General features: G+C 39.2%; 1 long non-coding RNA gene across 5 annotated transcripts in view; it reads left to right on the forward strand.

The window, feature by feature from the left end:
• The window catches only part of LOC141420761 (uncharacterized), a 146,645-nt gene that overhangs the window by 111,082 nt on the left and 12,452 nt on the right, over positions 1-23,111 (forward strand). For 3 of the 5 annotated variants that reach the window (XR_012445335.1, XR_012445333.1, XR_012445334.1), the window contains 2 exons: positions 19,364-19,426; positions 20,562-20,799. This is a non-coding gene — a long non-coding RNA (uncharacterized lncRNA). The remainder of the gene's footprint in view (positions 1-19,363; positions 19,427-20,561; positions 20,800-23,111) is intronic. The other 2 variants (XR_012445336.1, XR_012445337.1) reach the window with 1 other exon arrangement.

Below are 23,111 nucleotides of genomic sequence, written 5' to 3' on the forward strand. Positions count from 1 at the left end.
TTGGAAATGTTTGAGGAGTATTGGTGTCAGTTCCTCTTTAAAGGTTTGGTAAAATTTGGCCATGAATCCATCAGGTCCTGGGCTCTTCTTTGTAGGGAGAATCTATTATTGTTTCAATTTCATTGCATATAATGGGACTATTTAGGTAGTTAATATCTTCTTGGTTCAATTTTGGTTGGTTGCATGCATCTAAGAATTTATCCATTTCATCTAGATTTTCCAGTTTACTTGAATATAAGTTTTCAAAGTACTCTCTAATTATTTTCTTGGTATTCGGGGTTGTGTCCCCTTTTTCATCTCTGATTTTATTAATGTGCATCTTCTCCCTCCTCCATTTTGTCATGTTGGCTAAGGGTCTCTTGATCTTGTTAATTGTTTCAAAGAACAAACTTTTTGCTTCATTGATTCTTAGTATAGTTTGGTTTCAATTTCATGACTCTTGTCCCTGATCTTTGTTATTTCTCTCCATCTGCTGATTTGGGGTTTTCTTTGTTCTTGTTTTTCTATGAGCCTAAGGTGCATCAATAGATTATTTGAGAGGTCTCTGGTTTTTTTTGTTTAATGTAGGCATTTATGGCTATAAACTTTCTCCTTAGAATGGCCATTGATGTGTCCAGCAGATTCTGGTATTCTTTGGATTTCATTGGATTCTAGGAATTTTTATGAATTCTTTGCTTAGGACTTCAGTCATCCATTGGTTTCTTAGCAGTGTGTTATTCAGTTTCCATGTATTTGAGTATTTTCTTGGGATTCTTTTGTTGTTGAGTTCTAGTTTTGTTCCATTGTGATCTGATATGATTCTGGGGGTTATTTCTATTTTCTTGAATTTGTTTAGACTAGCTTTGTGTCCTAAAATATGATCTATTTTGGAGAAAGTTGCATAAGCTACAGAAAAGAATGTGTGTTGCCTAGCTGTTGGGTGTAATACTCTATAAACCATATCTATTTGGGCTAATGTATGTAGTAGCAACAAAATTTATTTATCTTTTCTCTGGATGATCTATCTATTTGTGACAGTGAGGTATTCAGGTCTCCCACTATCAATGTGTTAGTGTCTATGTGTGCTCTTAGGGCCATTACACATTTTTATTTTATGTAGGTGGGTGCCACTGTGTTTGGTGCATATAGGCTAAAGACTGATATTTCCTCATGATGAATTATTCCTTTCATTAATCTGAAGTGACATGTGTTGTCTCTTCTAATTGAATTTACTTTGAAGTCCACTTTGCCAGATATGCGTATAGGTACTCCTGCTTGTTTATGGGGTCCATTTGCTTGAAAAACTGTTGTTCCAAACTTTCACTGTGAGCCAGTGTTTATTTATTTCAGTTAGATGAGTGCCTTGAAAGCAATATATGGTTGGGTCTTGGTTTTTATTCCAACTTGCTATTCTGTGTCTCTTGATTGGGGCATTGAGGTAATTTACATTCAGTGTTAGTACTGAGAAGTGCCTGTTGTTTACTGTCATTTTTGGTTCCCTGTTTAGTTTTACCTATTCCTTGTTTATACTTTCTTGAGTCTATCTGCTTTACTTTAGTTTGTTCCTTTATATGTAAAAGTCCTTTAAGTATCTTCTGTAGTCCTGGCTTGGTTTTCACAAGTTCCTTTAGTTTTCCTTGTTGTGGAAGGTCTTAGTTTCTCCTTCAATTAGGAAAGATAGTTTTGCTAGGTAGACTATTCTGGGTTGACAGTTGTTTTCTTTCAGGGAGTGTATTATGTCTTTCTATGACCTTGCCTTTAGAGTTCCAGTTGAGAAATCTGCTGTTATTCTAATGGGTTTGCCTTTATATGTGACCTGTCTTTTCTCTTTTGCAGCTTTCAGAACTGTTTCTTTGTTCTGTGTGCTGAGTGTTTTAATTATGATGTGCAGGGTGTTGTTTCTCTTTTGGTCCTGATGGTTTGGTGTTCTTTCTGTACCTGAGTGACTCTCCCTTTCTTCAGGTTAGGGAAGTTTTCTATTATTATTCTATTGAATAGATTGTCAATGCCTTCAGTTTGTAACTCTTCTCTTTCTTATACACTCAAGATTCATACGTTTGGTCTTTTCATGGAGTTCCAGATATCGCGGATGTTCCATTCATATTTTCTTAGCATTTTTTCATGATCTTTTGCTAGTTGGTCTAATTTTATACTCTGTCTTCTGTTCCTGATTCTGTATTTTCAGATTGCTCCACTCTGTTCAGTAAGCTTATGACTGTGATATTTATTTGGGATACTCAGTGCTTATTTTGGGGCTTTTCAAGGCTTCCATATTTTTATTGATTTCATCTTTCATATTCTGGATTGTCTGTTTAATTTCATTCATCTATTTGTATTTCCTTTGAGCTCACTTAACTGTTTATTCACATTCTCTTTGAGGTCAAATACTAACTTTTGTGTTTCTTCCTTAAGGTCATTTAGTGTTTTCTGGAATTCATTATTTGATAGCTCTTCCTCAACATAAGTGTAGCTTTTATATAGCTTACGTAGTTTTCTTATATAATTTTAGAATACCTAGCCAGAGTAATAAGACAAGAGCAAGAAATAAAAGGGATTCAAAAAGGGAAAGAAGAAGTCAAACTATCCCTATTTGCAGATGACATGATCTATACCTAAGAGGCCCCCCCAAAGAATCTAACACAAAAACTACTTGGAAACATAAAGTCTTTGAGCAAAGTAGCTGGATACACAATTAACATATGGAAATCTGAGGCATTTCTATAGACCAACAATGGACAGACTGAGAAAGAAATCAGGGAAGCAATCCCATTCACAATACCCACAAAAACAATAAAGTACCTTGGAATAAATTTAACAAAAGAAACCAAAGAGCTTTTTAATGAAAACTATAAACCACTGAATAGAGAAATCAAAGAAGACTTCAGAAGATGGAAAGACCTTCCATGCTCATGGATAGATAGAATCAACATTGTGAAAATGGCCATACTACCAAAAGCAACGTACATGTTCAATGCAATCAATATCAAATTTCAATGACATTCTGCACAGACATAGAAAAACAATTGTGAAGTACATATGGAAACACAAAAGACTCAAATAGCCAAAATAATTCTGATCAAAAAGTCCAATGCTGGAGGCATCACAATACCCAACCTCAAACTATACTACTGAATCATAACAATAAAAACAGCACTGTATTGGCACAAAAACAGACAGAAGACCAATGGATCAGAATAGAAGATTGAGGCATAAGTTCTTGCAACTATAGCCAGCTGATCTTTGAAAAAGGAGCTCAAAACACATAATGGAAAAAAGACAGCCTCTTCAACAAATGCTGCTTGGAAAACTGGATATTCAAATGCAGAAGACTGAAACGAGATCCATGTCTTTCACTGTGTACCAAAATCACCTCAAAGTGGATCAAATACCTTAAAATAAGGCCTGAAACATTGAATTGATTACAAGAAACAGTAGGAAATACACTAAATACTTCCTAAATACAACTCAAAACGTTCAGCATCAAAGAGAAAGAATGAACAAATGAGACTGTATTAAACTACAGAGCTTCTGCACAGCAAAAGAAACAATCACTAGACTAAAGAGACAGCCCACTGTATTGGAGAAAATCATACCAACTACTCATCCAACAAGGGTCTAATATCCAGAATCTTCAGGGAATTCAAAAACCCAAAGAATGAACACTCCAATGAAGAAATGGGCACATGAATTCTCAAAGTAAGAGGTACAAATAGCCAGAAGATAAATGAAGAAGTATTCAACCTCCCTGGTTATAAAAGAGAAGCAAATGCTAACAACACTTAGATTTCATCTCATCTCAGTTGGAATGGCCAGAATCAAGGGTAATAACAACAAATGCTGGTGAGGATGTGGTGAAACAGGAATCCTTACACACTGCTGGTGGGAATGCAAATTAGTACAAACATTATGGAGAGTCCTCAAAAAAACTAGAGATAGAACAGCCATATGATCCAGTGATACTGATCTGGGCATCTACCCAAAAGAAAATAAAACAGGATACAGTAGACACCTGGGCACTGATGTTCATAGCAGCACTACTCAAAATAGCTAAGCTCTGGAAACAACCCAGATGCCCTGCAACTGATGAATGGATCATAAAAATATGATATATATACACAATGGAGTATTACTCAGCCACAAGAATTAATGGCATGGGGTTTGAAGGTAAATGGATTCAATTGGAGGACATCATGATAAGTGAAGTTAGCCAGGATCAGAAACAAAAAATACCCATTGTTTTTCTCATACTTGGACGATAGATCCAAAGATAAATATGTACACAAAAACAAACATGATCATAAACAAACTCAGTTGTAGAACATGTTTGTTACAGTGTAACATTGTTCAGTATCAACAATTAGCAAGAACATTTCAGGAGAGATTTAACTGTCCCCAATTAAATAATAAGCTCAGTCATCAGTGGTGGCTGTGTCTGTTTATAATCTCTTTGATCTTCCTTCTCTGGTTCACCACTCTGAAATTTCCATTGGAACCCCAGAAATATGGTTGTTATGCATGCAGTTCTCTTTCCAAAGGAATACTTACCAGCTGCATCCAAGGAAGATTCTTCATGGTCATCCACCAGAACAGCAGGGATGCTGGGAGATGCTGGGTGTCAGGTCATGGTAACTGGAGAAAGTCTAAAGACCTTCATCCGATGAGATCTCAAGAGATTCTTTACTCCGCTTCTCCTGTCCCTCTCTGTTCAAACTGGTAGGATAGAATGTGATTAAATCAAGAAGATGAGGTACAAGACTCCCAGATGGTCCTGATACAGGCAAAAGGGAGTGGTAACATAAGGTAAGGACACTCCTTTCAAACAGAAAGAAAACATTCCCCTGGGGAAAAATGAGTTAATGCTGCCTTCATGGAAAGAGACAGGAGGAAGAGCTCAGTGCACTGACTGGACAGTGACGTTCTGAGGTAGGATTTTCAATTCCCCTCACAGAAAACTGTAACTGTGGCTTAACCTTTTCAACAAGTTATGCTGACTTTTACATCAAGCAGAACAGTCAATGCTTCTGACACACTGTAGAGTCCAAGTGCTTTGGACATTTTAGGAATCTTTGTGCATAGAGTGACATTGTACAATTTTTTTAGTCTGATAACATTCCTTGCTATGAAATCTCTGCCAAGAAATTAAGACCTAGCACAAATATCAGATATGGATCTCATCATCAAGTTACCCACAAAAGAAAGAAGAGGTAGATTCTGTCCATTCAAAGACTTCACAGGCTAATTAATTCTATCTAGGTACAGATGAATACCACCAGGAAAATGGTCACCTTGTGAAACCTGTACCTGCTCTTGAGTTGGTTCATTTGCAGACTCTTTTCATATTTTACCCATCCTATCCCAAACTCTGAATATTTATTGTTACTTGAGGGGAGCCATTTCCATTCATGATCATTTCCCTCATCTTTATGTTTTCCTGCAGTCAAAGTAAAAAATGTCCACTTAACACTGAGTCCACATTACCGAACATAAAAATCACAATTGCCTCTCTGGGCATGGAGACATAAATAACCAGGGAAGATTTCAATATGCACAGAGAACATTTTAGTGTACATCTCATATATTGTATTCTCATGAATACCCTGCCTCAGTTTTATTACTCATCAGTTCACACCTCCCAAACTGATGTACCACCCACATTGCACATTGTGCTGAAAATGGAAATACTGTTAAAAGTATCTTGAGTTACGCAGTTCACCACATTATCTAGCTCTCTCTGTATTCTACAGCTGTGCCATTCATGGAAAAAGGAATAGAACATACCAATAGGAAAGAATAAGGAAGAGTAGAACAAATAACTCAGCGACTTTTGATATACATGAAGTGATATTCCGTGTGTATGGAGAAGATGTCAATGCTATCAAGAAGTCAGTTCTGCATAACTCAAGTTACTGATGCAATGCACTGCCAATTAAGAAACATCAGGCTATTCCAAAGATATCAAACACAGATTCTCAAGTGTATAAGAAAAGTAAAAAACCCCACAAAAGACAGTGCTGAAAGAGAGCAAAGTCAAACAGCTGTCACTGCCCAAATCTGACACTTCAAACATAGCTACCAAAACTGAGATATGGAAGTTACTCCTGAGAAAATCCTTTAATCATAGAGCTCAGAAAGAGAGACACAGAAATATACTTAACAAAGAAAAGACCATTCAATAGCAAAATGAATCTTTTCAACAAGTGATGCTGGAACATGTGGACATTCACAGGCCACAAAAATGGATTTAAATATAGACCTTATAACTGCCACAAAAATTAAATCAGAATGGATCATAGACCACAAGTGTAAACCATAAACTGTCTCTTACCCCAGTGCTGGGAATGAAACCCACAGCATTGCATATGATTGGCAAACCCTCTATCGCTGAGCTACACCACAAACCTACAAACATTTTATAGAACTTCCAAAGATGATGAACAAAATCTAGGTGAGCATGGGTTTGCATTTAGACACACTGCATTTCCAAAAGCACAATTCAGAAAAAATGGATTAAGTCACACTTTGTTAAAGTTGATCTCTGCTCTGTGAAAAACATGGTTAACATAACTAAAAGAGAAAGTACAGACTGGAAGGAAGGGCTGGTGATATATGAAGATATGATTCTTTGGAGTTCTGGGTATGGGAGGGAGGAATGAATAGGTGGAGTAAGGTGGACTTTCAGAGCCATGGAACTAGTCTATGTCACTGCAGTGGAGGATATATATTATTATATGTCTTTCAAAACTACCTAAGAATCACCAAGGAATGAGGGCCTTTATTTTTATAGACTCATTCAGGAACATTACATTCCTACCTATGATGGCTACAGCTGCTATGTGATCCATTTTTATAGGTCAGAAGGCTGAATTTCAGGAAAGATAAAATGATCAATTGTCCAAAGTTAGGAAGAAAGCAAATGGGGGGAGGCTGGGAAACTTTTGTTCCTTAATCTGGAACAACTTTATATCTAAAAAAGTGTTTCCCATCATATCCCCATTCTGCTTTATCACTGGAGGGATGTTCCCCTCCTCATCCAAAGCCCTTGATTCATCAGGAAGAGGATGATAGAAGAGGTAGATATTATGACTTCCACACTGTACATTTATCTTATGTGTTCCCATGCAGATAGTGCTACTCTTGCCATGGCCCTAAAAGTAGTATGGAAACCAAAACAGATGGTTAAATTCACTTAGCAAGTGGACTGTCTGTGAACTGGGGACCTGATGCAGCTGAGCATATTCAGGACCTAGGGTCACCTCACCTTGGCTGAGCTTGAGTACAAGGCACTTGGCCAGCCAGCAACCCTCAGCCATTTACTTCTGGAGGCCATGGTCCTGGTCATCACCACTGTCATCCAGGGTGAAGAGGTCCTTAAGATGTTGACTGAGGAGAAATAATACATCTCTGCCCTGCAATAACTCCTGCCTTAACTAAGACAGCTTCCAAACCTGGTCTTGAATGAAGACATTGGATTCCCTGAGGTAGAGCAGAGATAAAATTGAACCTTGCAAAGAGTTACACCATAGATTATATGGACTATGACAGAGGTGCCTGTGAGCAACCCTCAGCAAGTTGGGTCACCTATGATGCCACAGGTTCAGTCAGCAGCAAGGTCATCTGTACCTCCTTTGAATCAGTTACTATGCTCTGTCACCATGTCTATAGCATGATCAGTTCAGGGCTTGGCCAATTAGAAGTCAATAGAAACTTAAACTCAGTGGAAGCTCATTTGTGCCAGGCCTTTGTCTTGGTCTCAACACTGAAATTTTGCCTGCAGTATCTGTCATGGTAGAGAGAGGATCCTGATAAAAATATTTTGAGCAGTTTTTGAGAAAAGCAGGCAATTCTCTCCCTGAATCAGAAACAAATAACTAAGATTTTTAGACCTTGTCCCACAATACACTCTTTGTGCCCCTTTGTGTCACCATATTCCTATCCTCAGCAAATTCAGGGAGTAATGTCAATATCTATGTTTCTAGGAATATGGAAAGGATGAAGTTTATTTGAAAAAGGGAAGTGAAGAATCAAGTTTGGGAGACATTTCATATCTCATAGATAAAACAGGTACTCGTTCATCACTTGGGTGACTTAATGTACAAAACTAACTATATTCCCACAGCTGGTTGGCCAAGGGTATACACAATAGCTTCAGATACAAGAAATTTCTCTTTCAGGTCTTGGAACTGCTCTTGGCTGGCTTCCAGCTGACAGCACAATTTCTCATTGATTTCTAAGAGTTCATTGCTGCCCTTGGAGCAGACAAGGGCTGAAAGATCCTGCCATGGTGGTGTTTCTGGCAGAATAAACTAAGCCAGGGACTCTGGAGAAGAAACAAAATAGGTGTCACCAGGTCTGAGGGATGACTATAACTTTAATTATTAACCTACTGTTGAGAGAAAGTTGATCAACACCCCCGTTTGAGCATCCTTAACCCTGGAAACAAGGGACAAGAATCCAAAATTCACAGCCAAAGGCACTACCTGTGGCTCAGACTCCAACAGGAGTGAGGGAGAAGGGCCCTGCATGCTAAGTAATGCCCTGAAGTAGCACTAACAGAACTAGAATGTGGAGGCTGTCATGAAATGTTTGCTGACTTCCCACTGTCATTCCACTTTGATACTCAAACCATCTTGTCTCAGTGGATGTTATTATTGATTGGGGCTGCCCAGTCACCAGTCAGTTTAAATAGCTGTGTGCTCTTGTACCAATACCAGCACCTCTCTTCCATAAAAGATTAAGCCTATTTCTCATTGCTCATTCTTATGTATGGCCAAAGGCATCAAAGAGGAAATAGCTTCCCAACAAGTTATGCTTTCTTCAGAGCTACTCAGAAGTCTATTTCTTTAACATTAGAGCATATCTTGTAAGGCTTTTAATAAAGTGAAAACTGTAAGACATTGCTGATATAAAAGTGTCCTGTTTTTTTTGAATATTCACCTATTATATTGAACTGGTTTGAAATGTGTGAACTCAGGGCTATATCACACTAAGAGAATAAATTTCTGGTGCTTAATGTTTTACTTTCCTTCAGGCTGGTGGAATGGCTCAGGAACTACAACACCAGCCTACCAAATATGAAGCTGAGTACAAACCTCAGTACCAACAAAGAAAAAATTTTTTTCTTTCCCTTATCAATATTCCATTTTCTCCTGCTTTTTCATACAATTCTGCTTTTGGATTTTTTTTTAATTGGGGTTTGAACTCCAGGCTTCCACTTAAGAAGCAGGCAACTCTACTGCTTCAGGCATATCTCTATATATTCCATTTCTACATTGGCTTTTTTCCTCTCATTGGGGAAGATATTGGCTTTTCATTAAACTCAAGTCAACTCTGCCACTTCTACCCCTTCACCTCCTCCATGTTTTGGTTTTGGTTTTGGTTTCATTTATATTTTGTTTGCTTGGGTTTATTTATTAAAGTATTTATTTATTTATTTTCTTTTTATATATTTATGTACTTATTTATTTATTGGTGGGACTGGGAATTGAATACAGAGCTTCACACTTACAAAGTTAGAGTTTACTGCTTGAGTCACACCCTCAGTTCATTTTGCTGTGGTTAATTTGGAGATGGGGCTCCTTGAACTATTTGCTTGGACTATGATCAAAACATGATCCTCCTGATATCAGCCTACCAGGCAGTAAGGATAACAGGTGTGAGTCATCAGTAACTGTCTATTTTTTTGATTTTTGAAAAAAGCTCTCCACGTTAGCCTGGAACTCATGATCCTACTGTCTTCACCTCCCATGTGTATCCACACACTCAGCTATTTTGTTTATTTTTAATGTCACCAAACACCAGTAAATATGTGTTACTTATGAATACATCTTAGCCCCACAAGAGCTCTATCTAAGCTGACAACATGATTAAAATTATTATGTATATAACCTTGAGTACATGTTGTGACCATCAATTTTTTAAAGACTTATAAATATGCTAATTCATTGGTCTCACATATTGAACCAAACAGTGCCCATCACTACTCAATAGATCATGTGAGTAAATTAATTTAATGCTGTTGACTTTGGTAGATTCAGTCTTTCGTAACTGGACCTTGTGTACTTTGGGTCATGCCAGAAATGGAGCAACTCATCCAATATTACTCAAGACCTGAAGATCTAGCAACAGCGTTGGTGTCACTTTTCTTGGCCTTCCAACCCAGACCCTCAAAGGGTCCTGTGACAGGAGACCTATTCTTTGCAGTCCTCTCAGATGGGTAGAATTCCTCTGTTGGACTGGACTATGCATGTATTGTGGTGGGCAGAGTGGAAAGAAGAGGAAGGAAAAGGAGCAGTAGCCAAGGAGGAGGGGATATGGAGGTGGTCAGGAAGTATTAATGGGTGGAAGGATCTAGGGTAAATGGGAACAGGGGGAGACAGAGAAGAAGATGGGTAGAAAGAGAGATCTGGTTTTCCAGAACAGAATAGGAGGAGGGGAAAGAAAAGAGAGGGTGAGTAAGAAGGAAGGAGGGGAGGGGAAAGGGACAGGGGGGTTGGAAGACTTCCAGTAAACCCAAAATCCTGTTTCACATGTCATCAAATGCTCAGCGAACAGTGAACAGTGGGAAGAGGATAATTGCAAAGGAAAGGAAAGGTTTACACTTGGGTCATCAGGAAATTGACATCAGAATGGGAAACTACCAGTCCAACCTGATCAATGAGGTTCCAGGAGACCAAAAACATATTTTCAGGTCCCTAATCCCAAAATGGATTTAATCTTTTCTTCAACATACAAACACAAAGACAGGCAGAGAGAAGGTAGTGGGGACTGCAGATAGTGTCCGTAGTTACTATTCTGACAGGAAATGGTGCCTGGTGAGGACATTTTGAGAAGGGACTTTCACCTGCAGCAGGTCTGCACTTGTGGTTGCATGGTGTAACAGTGAGCACTCTGGACTCTGAATCCAGCAATCTGAGTTCAGATCTCAGCGAAACATTACTGTTTACTGGAAATCATCTTTTGCTTTTAATTGGCCTGGAACTGGTTCTTCACAGCAAACTCAATTCTCCCCTTCTGAGTACCCTGCATGTGGTGATTTGGGAGACCATAAAGTTTTGGTCCCTGGAAGGAAGCTGTGAGGGGAAGTAGCTGATTCAGGACCTGGGTCTTGCCACAAGCTGCTACCTTTTGCGCTGCACAGCTGTGTCCCTGATCTGGGCTCTCCCATTCACTCTCAGGAGACCAGTCCTTAATTAGGCCCAATCCACAGGGAAACTGTGAACATAGAGAACCAGGGTGATCAAGACCTAGGCACTCAGTTGATGGCTGCCCTACCTGGCCTGTGCTCCCTGGTTTGTAGGTCTGGACCCTGACCCTCAGGGCCCATTGACCTGTCAGGTCCTACCTGTGCTTAGGTGGCCTTGGGGAAGGGGTGGAAGTTGCCTCTGAGTCCTGTACCCTGAGCTTGTTCTCAGATGGACACCATGTGATTGGGTGTTGCCCTGTGTCTCTAGACAGAAAATGATCCATGTGGCAAAATGTACTTCTTTGCTCCTCAATCTCATCATCTGATAAGAATGCACAGTTTTTCATCTTCCTGTCATGGGTCCTGTACTGATTAGGCACATTTCATTTCATTTTCACTGGAAAGAACACAGGGCAATACTCAGCACTGTGAATTTAAGTCCAACAAACTAGAAGTGAGGTCTAGGTAGGAAGAAACAGGTATGATGCTCTCTTGACTAAAAGTGGTTGAGAAAGCATCTTAGGATTCAGAATGCAGATGCTGTAATATCAAATATGGGTGCACAGATGATTGGAAGGCAGAAGAAAGATTGAGTCATAGACCCTCAAGCTTCTGCAGCTAGTCCTTTGGTCTGGAAATTTTGAGGCACCAGAAAGCCTCCCAAGCACACATGTACACAACCCAGCATCAGAATATTCAGATACTCCTAACTCCTGAGTGGAGAATAGACATGGTTTTATCTTTAGACATTAAGACTGTTACACTAGACAGGTTCAGTGAGTGTTGTGCTTGGATGTGAAGTGCCCACCTCCCAAACGCTTATGTGCTGAAGGCTTGAACTCTAGCTGGTGGCAATATTGCATCATGAGAAACAATAATTTCATCATTTTCTATGGGGAGGTGGAGCCTGATTGAAGGAAGCAGTCTCTCTTTCCATCTCTCTTCCCTCTCAGCCACTACCAAGTGAGCCATCCTGCTCTATTCCCCACCATGATAATTCTGTCTCACCTCAGACCCAAAGCAATGGAGCCAGATGACCATGGCCTAAAACCTTTCAAACTGTGAGCCAATGTAAATCTGTCTTCTGTTAAGTTGTTTCACTCAGGTATTTGTCACAGCTTTCAAAAAGTAACACAATGGGAAATTATAAATGAGCCAGAGCTGGGTTTACATATGGTTCACAGTGGATGGCCTGGGGGAAGTTAGTGCAGAGGAGTGGGATTTATGTTTTCTCTATGCATTCTTTCATCATGTGAATAATTATCAAAGAGAATATTTCCATGTGTCCCTTATGTTTAAAAACAAAAAGAAAGGAGCCATATATGGTGGTGCAAGTCTGTAGTGCCAGTTATGTGGGAGGCCTATGTACTAGACTGTGCTGAGCAATAAGTGAGACCCTAACTGAAAGATAACTAAAGCAACAACAACTGGAGCATGGCTAAAGTGGTAGAGTACCTGCCTCACAAGTACAAGTCCCTGCATTCAAATGCTGTGACCTGGAAATTTTGTCTTATCACCACATGGCCAAACTACGAAAAGCTAATTCATACTTAATTTACTTCTATATGTGCAGAAGTAAGACAGCAGGGCCACTGTGGGCACAGAAAGCAGGATCCTGGGACATGGTGACCACAGTCATTCTACCCCAAAGCCACCTGAGCACATGTGGGGCCTGCTGGGTTACTGTGCCCTGGACCTGGCTTTGGATTTCCAATGCTAGGTACTGTGGTCCAGGCTGGGTGGCCCGAGTCAGATGATGCAGTCCTGTTGGCTCTCGTGGGATGTGTGGGAAACTTTCCTATGGACCCAGACTCTCTAAGAAACCACTTTCTGGAACTGGGCTCCTGAGGAGCCTCACAGGGGCTACAGTGGATGTGGAGACCCAGAGCTACCCTGAGGTTCTCAGGGCCAAAACCCACCTGTCTCTAAGCAGGGAACAGAAAGTACAACATTAGCCCACTTAAGCAGTAGCAGAAAATGGCCTTTCAAAAGATAAATAGCAAGGTAGATCCCTGGATGTGGAGTTCAGAGTGCTCACCATTACACCTTGGAACCACAAGGACAAATGTTCTGTAGGGGCAAAGTCCACTCTCAGAATTAACTCCATAGACACAAAGTCCTGTCAGGACTCTCAAGTGCCCCATCTTCAGCCCCCATCATCTCTCTGCTCAGATCTTTGCACTGTCCCTACAAGAATGACGTAAATCCACTTGTAGTTCATGGACAGAGTGACTGAGCCAAGGGGTTGAATATTGGCTGTGGGTTGTGGGAAGCCAATGGGAAAGGAAAGAGAGGCCAGATGGATGAGAAGACAGTTAAATGCTACAAGTTATCACATGGGTCAGGGACTGCATGTCCCCTGACTCTCAGGAGCACTTCCCATTGGAACTCTACAGGTGGCTCCTTAGCCTAAAGACCACGACATCCTGGTATTTCCAACAGACAATATCAGAGGCTACAGAAGTTGAAATTAAGAGTGACAGAGAATCAAGGTGAACATGACTCAGATACAATGGTCTGGAAGGATTTAAACCAGATGTCTTAAGAACAACTGGTGCAAACTGGGGTGGTGGCTGATGCTTGTAATCCCAGCTACTTTAGAGGCAGAGATAGAAAGATGGTGGTCTGAGATGAGCTAGAGCAAAATGATAGTTGAGACCCCATCTCAATGAAAAAGCTGGGCTTGGTGAAGTGCACCTGTTATCTCAGCTAAGGGGGGTGGGCTGATGGAACAACTCAAGTGATATAGTGCCTATCTAGCAAATGGGAGGCCCTGTGTTCAAATGGCACTACCATCAAAAATATTTGTTAAATAAATTGTCAAACACAGCATGAGAAAGATTGAAAGGGGCCCCTGGCACAAGATCCAAGTTCAGTCCTACCTTTTCCTAAAGAGCAGACAGTGATGCCTTGGGGCTGAGCTTTACATGAAGCCACATGACCTCTTGACAAACCTGGAGCATACCCTTTCCATAAACATTGACAGAGAGCAAAGAAAGCACCAATGGAGACCAGAGTAGGCACTGTGGATGTTGGGTCATCTTGACTAGACAGGGATCAGGATTTACAAGAAAGCTTCCACGTGTATTCCAAAGCAGATCAGGAGAGAATTCACTCAAAATGTTAAGAGTGAAGGGGCAGCAGTGAGTATAACTATAACCCAACTCTTTTTTTTTCTTTTATTATTCATATGTGCACACAAGGCTTGGTTCATTTCTCCCCCCTGCCCCCACCCCCTCCTTTACCACCCACTCCGCCCCCTTCCTCTCCCCCCACCCCCTCAATACCCAGTAGAAACTATTTTTTCCCTTATTTCTAATTTTGTTGTAGAGAGAGTATAAGCAATAATAGGAAGGAACAAGGGTTTTTGCTGGTTGAGATAAGGATAGCTATATAGGGAGTTGACTCACATTGATTTCCTGTGTGTGAACCCAACTCTTTATTGTAATTTCCTGAAGACAATTCCACACCAGGTTATACAATAAAGCATTTCTAGGAATATTCCCAATATCTAGAGGCACAAATCTCTGAAGTAAAAGAGACTGCACTTTCTTTGACTACACTCTCCCCTCTCTGTATTTTTTTCTCCAAAACACTTCTTCAAGTAAAGTTGCTTTTTAGTATTTCATGGCAGTGAAAAATGGCACAGATGTGTAAATATATAACAAATTTTTAATTTCAGATTTAATGTTTTATATTTTCTTCAAGGGTGGGAGACTGAAAAGTTTTAGTTGAGGATTTTATTTCATGAAATTCACTGACCAAAAGTAAAAGTTTCAAATTGTGGCCCTGACCATATTAAAGGACAGGGAAGTTAACATGGCAGAATGTAAACTGCAAGTTCTGTTTGAAAATGAAAAAGAGAAAACTATATTCTACTATCTGTATTTGGAGGAAATATTTTTGTGTACACTGAGTTTCAATGTAGCCATTAATACTTATTTAATCTTATGTTCAAAACAGGTTTTGCACATGTACTTCAATTATGGAAGGCATAGGTCTAACTCATACACTTGCATGTTTTGGTGTATGAGAATATAAATTTCATTATGTTTAGTGGATGCTCAGCTTTTTCTATGGAGTAAGTCACACATTTGGGACAACTCTGTTTTAACAACCTTAGATTACCATGAACCAGTGCCCCTCATTTTATGCCTTATATTTATTTATATGTTAACATAACCTAGGACCGTCTTAAAAATTCTGATGCCCAAACCACATTCCAGATTCTCAGGTGCTTGTTTCATGGCAGTGAATTCTGGAGATATGGAATGGATCACCAATTCCCATCCCCAACTCTCACAACTAGCTCCTGATCCACTAACTATACGGATTTTACTCTTCTGATAGTTTTAGACAAATTACTCCCTGGTCAATTGCACTGGCAATTGACAAAGCTCATCTTGTATTCTCAATCAATCATATTGGGTCTTGAATATAACTGGCCCTGGACTCACTTTCCATTCAATAAACCTATATTTTAGACTGTTCATTAGACACATAAAAGTGTTAAAGGAAATGAGGAGACAACACAGAAAGCCTAAGTAGCTCATGATTTATGCAGCACTGAAGTACTGCACTTGGCATCTACTTTTGGATTGATGTCCCTTTACAGAGCCATTTAATATCCTCTAGTTAAAGTCAGAGTCCATGTGTTACAGACATTGAGTCTGGGAAAACCCATGCACATTGACACAGAGCTGCACATATGGAGCTGAAATCAACTCTCACTCTAGGCCAGTATGTGTCTCCCACCTACAGCCCAGGTTACACTTTAGTTTTTGTAATCAGGGTTCCACCTCTTAATTTCAACACTTTTCATTTGCATGTCCAATTCAAGAATTAAGGATTTACTTTGTCTGGCTCCCCAAAGCAGTCACAAGAGTAGAATCAGCACAAGTCATATATGAAAGGTGTGCTCCAACAGGATAGAGGCAGTTGAGCTGGGGAAGCTGGGAAGAGAAGACAAAAAAAAATGAGGATGTAGGGTTTTGGGAAATTGCAAGCAATTAGTAACCTAAAAGATGCTCTTCATACAGTAGGATGACTACCTGCCAGAATTCCCTGTGGAAATTAAAGCGTCAGGACAACATCAGTGGGTAGGAACAGGGTTCAGAATGCAAACAGGTGATGAAGATAGAAGGGTCTGACAGGGTAGCAACCCATGGAAATTTGGGAAAGAATAGTCAGAGGTTGCATCAACTATTGGACATGAGAAAGGGTGAAGAGAATGAGTTCCAATCCTATGTGGAGAGTCATAAGGACTAGCTGCATCTAAGAGTCACAGGTGTGATTACCTCTGCAAGCTGGACCAGGGAATCTGCATGCTAGTCTCCACTGGCTGAACAGTAATTTTCTTTTGATAATCATCTGTTTCAGGACACTTGCAGACTCAAGGAAGACACGTAGAATCACATGTGTACTGTCAACTGATTCTTTGGTAGCATCACTATCCAACTTGGCAGGGTTCTTCACTTCAAAGGAAGCATGAGAATTCACCTCTGAAACTGAGCCCACAGCCATTGTTATCTATGACCTTATTGGGATATATCCATATATGTATATGGATACATATATATATATGTGTATATATATATATATATATATATATATATAAGATATCAATATATCTAAGAGGCAAAGAAAGGAAGGAAAGAATGCAGGCTGTAAAGAAAGTAAGACAGAAGTAGGCTGGGACAAGAAAGTTAAATGTGGGTGAAGTGAACATACATGCCGATGTTAGAATATTTGTTGATATTTCTTACATATCCAGTAATGAGATTGCATAATACAAAAGTAGTTCTAATTTACTGAAATACTCCAGAACAACAGGATTAGTAAAACTCAGTATCTTCCAAGAATATAAGGGAAAGATAAGGAAATTACAATGAATAAGGTCTGTGCTCTTGGGAAGCAAAAGATTATGAAAATGAAGTCAAATCAAAGTAGAAGCAACACCTTATGAGAGATAAGAACTGGGTGGACTAATCTGGGAAATTTATAAAATTTGCATAAACATATGATGTTTATCCTATATGCACATTATATAAAATAACACCTGCCACATACATATGTGTATGTTCCATAAACATGTTTCATCATGAACTTTTAGTGAGTATATAATATATATGCATACATTTATCTGACTGAACCCTTTTTTCCTGTGGTACTGGGATTTGAATTCAGGAGCTACAACTTGAGCCACTCTACCAGTCCCTATCCATGATGGGTTTTTTCAAGACAGGGTCTCTCGAAGTATTTTCCCAGGCTGGCTTGGAACCACATCCTCCTGATCTCTACAATCTGAGCAGCTAGGAGTGCAGGTGTGAGTCACCAGCATCCAGCAACATGCTTACAAAGGAATATAAACTCATTATATATTATTTTATCTTTACTATTCCAGTAAGCAGAAATTAGAAATAACGTGAGAAGAAAAGAGGAGAGAAAGATGGTGTGAAAAGCAGACAACCTGTTAAAACCCCAAAAGGATTAACAGCATGGAGCAATAAACAAGGATTCACATTATTCCTATTCCCCAAACCTCCTGTGAACTGCCTGGTAATCACAGGGTAAAACAGGGAACAGAAACACTGTTGAATCCCTTTTTCAAATCCATCTCTTCCATATAACCTCCCCTCTGCTTTTACTAAAAGTTAAAATTGATCCAACTAAGCACACACATTCCCACACTACTATTTCACAATCATTGAGTATATCCACTGCTTAGGCATGCAGAAGACTCCTTGAATCAAAATGTATCATTAACACTGTGGAAAGAGATGGAATACACCAGGGTGTCTGGTGTTCAATGACTTCTGGTCTTGCTCAATGTTGCTATTCAGTAGATAGAAGATAAGAAATTCATTTACAAGATAACAATTAGAATATCACCAATTTGTGTGTGTGTTTGTGTGTGTGTGTGATATTTGTTATTCAATTTGCCATCACTGATTTGCAGAAATAAAGTTTATTCCCAAAGTCACTTGAGGAACAGCCTTGTGTTGCTCTGACTTTATGTCTTTATGTCTGTGAGTGAAAGGTGTACTGTGTTGTCTCTCAGAGAACCTTTGCAGAAATGAATGTCCTTCCCGAGTGTATTATGCTATTTCATATTTTCTGGTGTTCCTGAAACCTGCTGTTCTCTCAAGAGGTGGTAACAATTTTACTGACTAGGGAATACTAAGAATTCCTTGGCTATAAGCCAAGATCAAAAGTGAAGTAATTTCTTGGTCAACAGGAAGTGAATTCATGGGGTCCCTTTGAGGCTCTTACCAGCCAGTGTGTGTGTTTGCATGTTTTGTTGAAGATAGGAACACAGAAGCCTGGAATAAAAACCCTGGTTCCTACTATGGGACATTTTGCATCCATGTAAGGGAAACCCTCCCACATGATGGGAGATGTAGTTCTGAGAGGGAAGTTGCCTCATCCAAGGTTAAGGGAGTTTTCCTAGCTGATTTAACTGTGCAGGACTTCAGGTGTTTTTGTACTAACCAAGAGAAAGTTTTCCTGTCTTCCAAAATGTGGGTTCCAGATTGGGGTTCTTTGGAACAGGACAGAAATGTCATGCCAGTTCAACCTTGAATGACTGAGGAGGGAACATGGAGGATAAAAGCAATCCCCAGACCAGAAGATCTTGCCAGGAAACTGCCACACAAGTGGCTGGAGACTGGAGGGGGAGGGGCCATAGAGGCCGTGCTTACATGGTCTGACCAATCAGGAAAGACTTGTCTGTGATGTCACAGTGGGCTCACTGTCCCTGGAACTTGGACAGTCCTGAGGCAGCTCCTCCCTGGCCTATTGTTATGGCAGCACAGCCATCCAGGCAGGAAGAAGCTGGAGGAAGGTGCCCCTGTCTTGTGTGGAAGACTTCTCAGTAATGTGGGGACTAGGGAAATGTGGCAGGTAGATCTGCAGCACATGGGTGACCTGAGCACATCAGAATTGGGCAACTCCATTCTTCAAGGCTAGCCTAAGGTACCATGCCCCGCAGATTTTTGTGCCATTTGGGCGTGGAATTCACTGAGCAGAACAGGTCGCCCTGGACCTCACTGTGGTGCACAGGCTGCCTTGATTTCTGCTTCTCACCCTGACTCCCTGATCTCAGGGTGTGGTACTAGCAGACTGGTAAGGGAGGAATGAGGTTAATGGAGGCACAGGCACAGGCACCTGTTGATCTGACATCATTTCTTCTCTGCTCTGCAGGGTTCATTAAACCACAGGCAATGAAGGTTTGAAGAAATTAACCTCAATCACCAGTGTTTCCAGGTATTTATTAAGTATTGGTACTGTTGAAAGGTACATTTCTTAGATTAAAGCCCAGAAAATCACTTACTCCAAAATAGTTAATATTCATGGAACACAGCCACTCTATGGGTGTGTTTGTGTGTGTGGTCACATGTGTGGTTGTAAAGTATTTCCTGGATCAGTGTCTGTTAGATACTCTTTTCCAAATGATGCCAGTCAGGAATGCTTCCTGGAAATCAGTAATTTCAGGTTTTGCTCAATGTTGCTATTCCATAGATCAAGTGTAATCAATTGTCTGAGGAGGAACTATTCAGCGTTCATTGAATATACCCAGTGTATGTCCGGCTATGATGATTCATGTGCCTACATACAGCTGTTTGGGAAGCGTAAATGGGAGGATTATGGCCCACGCCAGCCTGCTTATAAATGCAAGACTTTATTCACAAAATACCTATTGGGGAGAAGGGTAGATGGAGATGTGGCTCAAGTGACAGAGCACCTTGCTGGTAAGCTCATTGTCCTGAGTTCAAAATCCAGAAATAGTTACTTAGATAAAAAGAAAGATAGATAGATAGATTATAGATAGATGATAAATAGTTAATTAAATTTGAGCAATTTCTGTTTATTTCCTAGCCTATAACATTTAATTCAATATTGTTTGTGTGTCTCTCTGTAGGCTTTTAAATAAATGGTTATATGTACATAAGCATTAAGTAACCTTTAAAAAGCCATTTTGGGTGAATACTTGAATGGAGTCTTAAGTTCAGATATTTTGGGCAAGTTTTTTTTAACTATTTCTGATATTAATCTTAATTATCAACTTCATTGGATTGAGAAATGCCTAAGAGATTAGTAAAGAACATCACTGTGTGTCTATGAGAGTGTTCCCACATACATTTGATCATGTGGGTGCTGACTTAACAAATACATTGAACCCTTGATGGATTCATATTCATTACTGGGTGGTGGAATGTAGGAAGAAGTAGGTTACTGGGATGATTCTTCAGAGACTATGTGTTGCCATGTATTCTTCCTGTATTTGGTTTCTCTGCTCCTTGTTCTTCATGATATGAGTTGCTCTGCCATACCCTGATGGACTGAAGTCTCTGAAACTATTAACAAAAATAAATAATTCCTCCTTTTCCATTGTTTTCAGGTGCCCTGAGTTCAATCCTTTGTATAGGCAAAAGAAAAAAAATTCTCAGCATTTCAGTTACAGTAATGCAAAAGTAACTGACACAATATCATCATTTGTACTTATTACATATCCTCGTAGCAGATGAGCCAGATGGCTGAAGCTGGATGGAACAGCATGTGGTCCAACAGGAGTAAAAATCCAGGTCCTCTCAGAATTCACATAGTTTACATTTGCACTCCAATTTAGCTGCTGTCTGGTAAGAAATTAAAATTTTCCTGCTCTCTTATAAGAAATTAAACTTTTAATGTAATCAAATGATAGAGGAAACTTTACAGGTTAAATATTTTGCTTTGGTTTGTAATTTAAGCAAAATTACTTTCTTAAAATTAAACTTGTTTTTATTTTAAACAATTTTAATTTAACACATACACACATAACCCTTGAGAGTGAATCCAGAACCGGCCTTACACATGCCTCTCAAGTACTCTACTACTGAGCTAATCCATAGTTCCATTGAACATTTTTAATTAATTATTATTTAAAATATCAAAACAATGATTTAATTATGCTGTGCTTTGATTTTAATTATAGTATACTTTGAGTTTTTTCTGCTGTTATTTGAATTTAAATGGATTGGTATGTATTAGTGTCTTATGAAATTTCTGTTTTAGTACACTTATAAGGAGACATTGTTTCCAAAATGCACCTAGTTGCCCAACTTACTGGGAAAGATGACAATTTTAATTTCTTGAAAATATTCTGAGAGTATTTCAATAAATGCATGAAAATTAATACTGGGGACAATAAAGACATTTACTATGCATATTTGCTGACTGATGACATGTTAAGTCAGCCTAAAATTGCATGTATTCTTCAAGACAAGTAATTTTTCCTAGTTAGAAACTATTCTGTAGACATTTGATGCTTTCTATTTAATAGGGATCAGCACTTGCACAGCATTGATCCATTCTATGTCCAGACGCAAGTGTTTTTGTTACTGAGACACAGGTTACTTGGGAAACCTTACAATAAGAGCTATTAATCTAATTAATAGTCTGGAAAACTTTTATTAGTGAAAATTAAAACTGATTTTGTAGAAAAATTTACAAGGCTTTTGCATATGCAAAGTAGAAATAGGCCAAGACCAATAAGGCAAGAAGAAGAAAAAATAAATAAATACAAAAAGGTAAAGAAAATGTCAAAATATCCCTATTTGCAGACAATATGATCCTATACCTTAAAGAACCAAATATCTCTACCCAAAAACTCCTAGACACCATCAACAGCTATAGCAAGGTGGCAGGATACAAAATGAACTTACAAAAATCATTAGCTTTCTATACACTAATACACTAGAAAAAATATATGAAAACAATTCCATTTACAATAGCTTCAAAAAAATAAAATACCTAGGAATAAACTTAACAAAAGATTTGAATGACCTCTACAAGGAAATCTATAAACCCCCAAAGAAAGAGATTGAGAAAGACTACAGATGGTGGAAAGATCTCCCATGTTCATGAATAGGTAGAATCAACATAGTAAAAATGCTTATACTACCAAAAGCAATCTACATGTTTAATGTAATTCTCATCCAAATCCCAATGACATTCATCTAACAGATTGAATAATCTACCCTAAAATTCATTTGGAAACACAAGAGACCACATAGAGCCAAGGCAATAGTAAGCAAAAGAAACTATGCTGAAGGTATCCCAATACCCAACTTCAAACTATATTACAAAGCAATAGCAGTAAAAACAGCATGGTACTGGCACAAAAACAGACATGAAAGCCAGTGGAACAGAATAGAGGACCCAGATATGAATCCACACAACTATACTCAACTTACTTTTGACAAAGGTGCTAAAAATACACAATAGAGAAAAGATGGCCTTGTCAACAAATGCTGCAGGGAAAAGTGGTTATCCATCTGCAAGAAAATAAAACTAGATAAATGTCTATCACCCTGTACTAGTATTAACTCAAAGTGTATCAAAGACCTTAATATCAGACCCCAAACTCTAAAGTTGATACAGGAAAGAAGAGGATATACTTTGGAAGTAATAGGTATAGGCAAGGACTTGCTCAATGGAACCCCAGCAGCTCAGCAACTAAGAGAAAGCATAGAAAAATGGGACCTTGTAAAACTAAAAAGCTTCTGCTCAACAAAAGAAATGGTCTCTAAACTGAAGAGACCACCCACTGAGTGGGAGAAAATATTGGTCAGCTATGCATCAAAGGACTGATAACCAGAATATACAGGGAACTCAAAAAATTAATCTCTCCCAAAATTAATGAACCACTAAAGAAATGGGTAAGTGAACTAAACAGAACTTTCTAAAAAGAAGACATTCAAGTGGCCAAAAACCCATGAAAAAGTGCTCACCATCTCTAGCCATAAAGGAAATGCAACTTAAAACCACACTAATGTTCCACCTCACCCCTGTTAGAATAGCCATCATTAGAAACACCAACAACAACAGGTGTTGGCAAGGATGCGGAGAAAAAGGAAGCCTTATATATTTCTGGCAGGATTGCAAACTAGTACAACCACTCAGGAAAAAT

This window comes from Castor canadensis, chromosome 2 (genome assembly GCF_047511655.1).
Source record: "Castor canadensis chromosome 2, mCasCan1.hap1v2, whole genome shotgun sequence".
Classification (NCBI taxonomy): domain Eukaryota; kingdom Metazoa; phylum Chordata; class Mammalia; order Rodentia; family Castoridae; genus Castor; species Castor canadensis.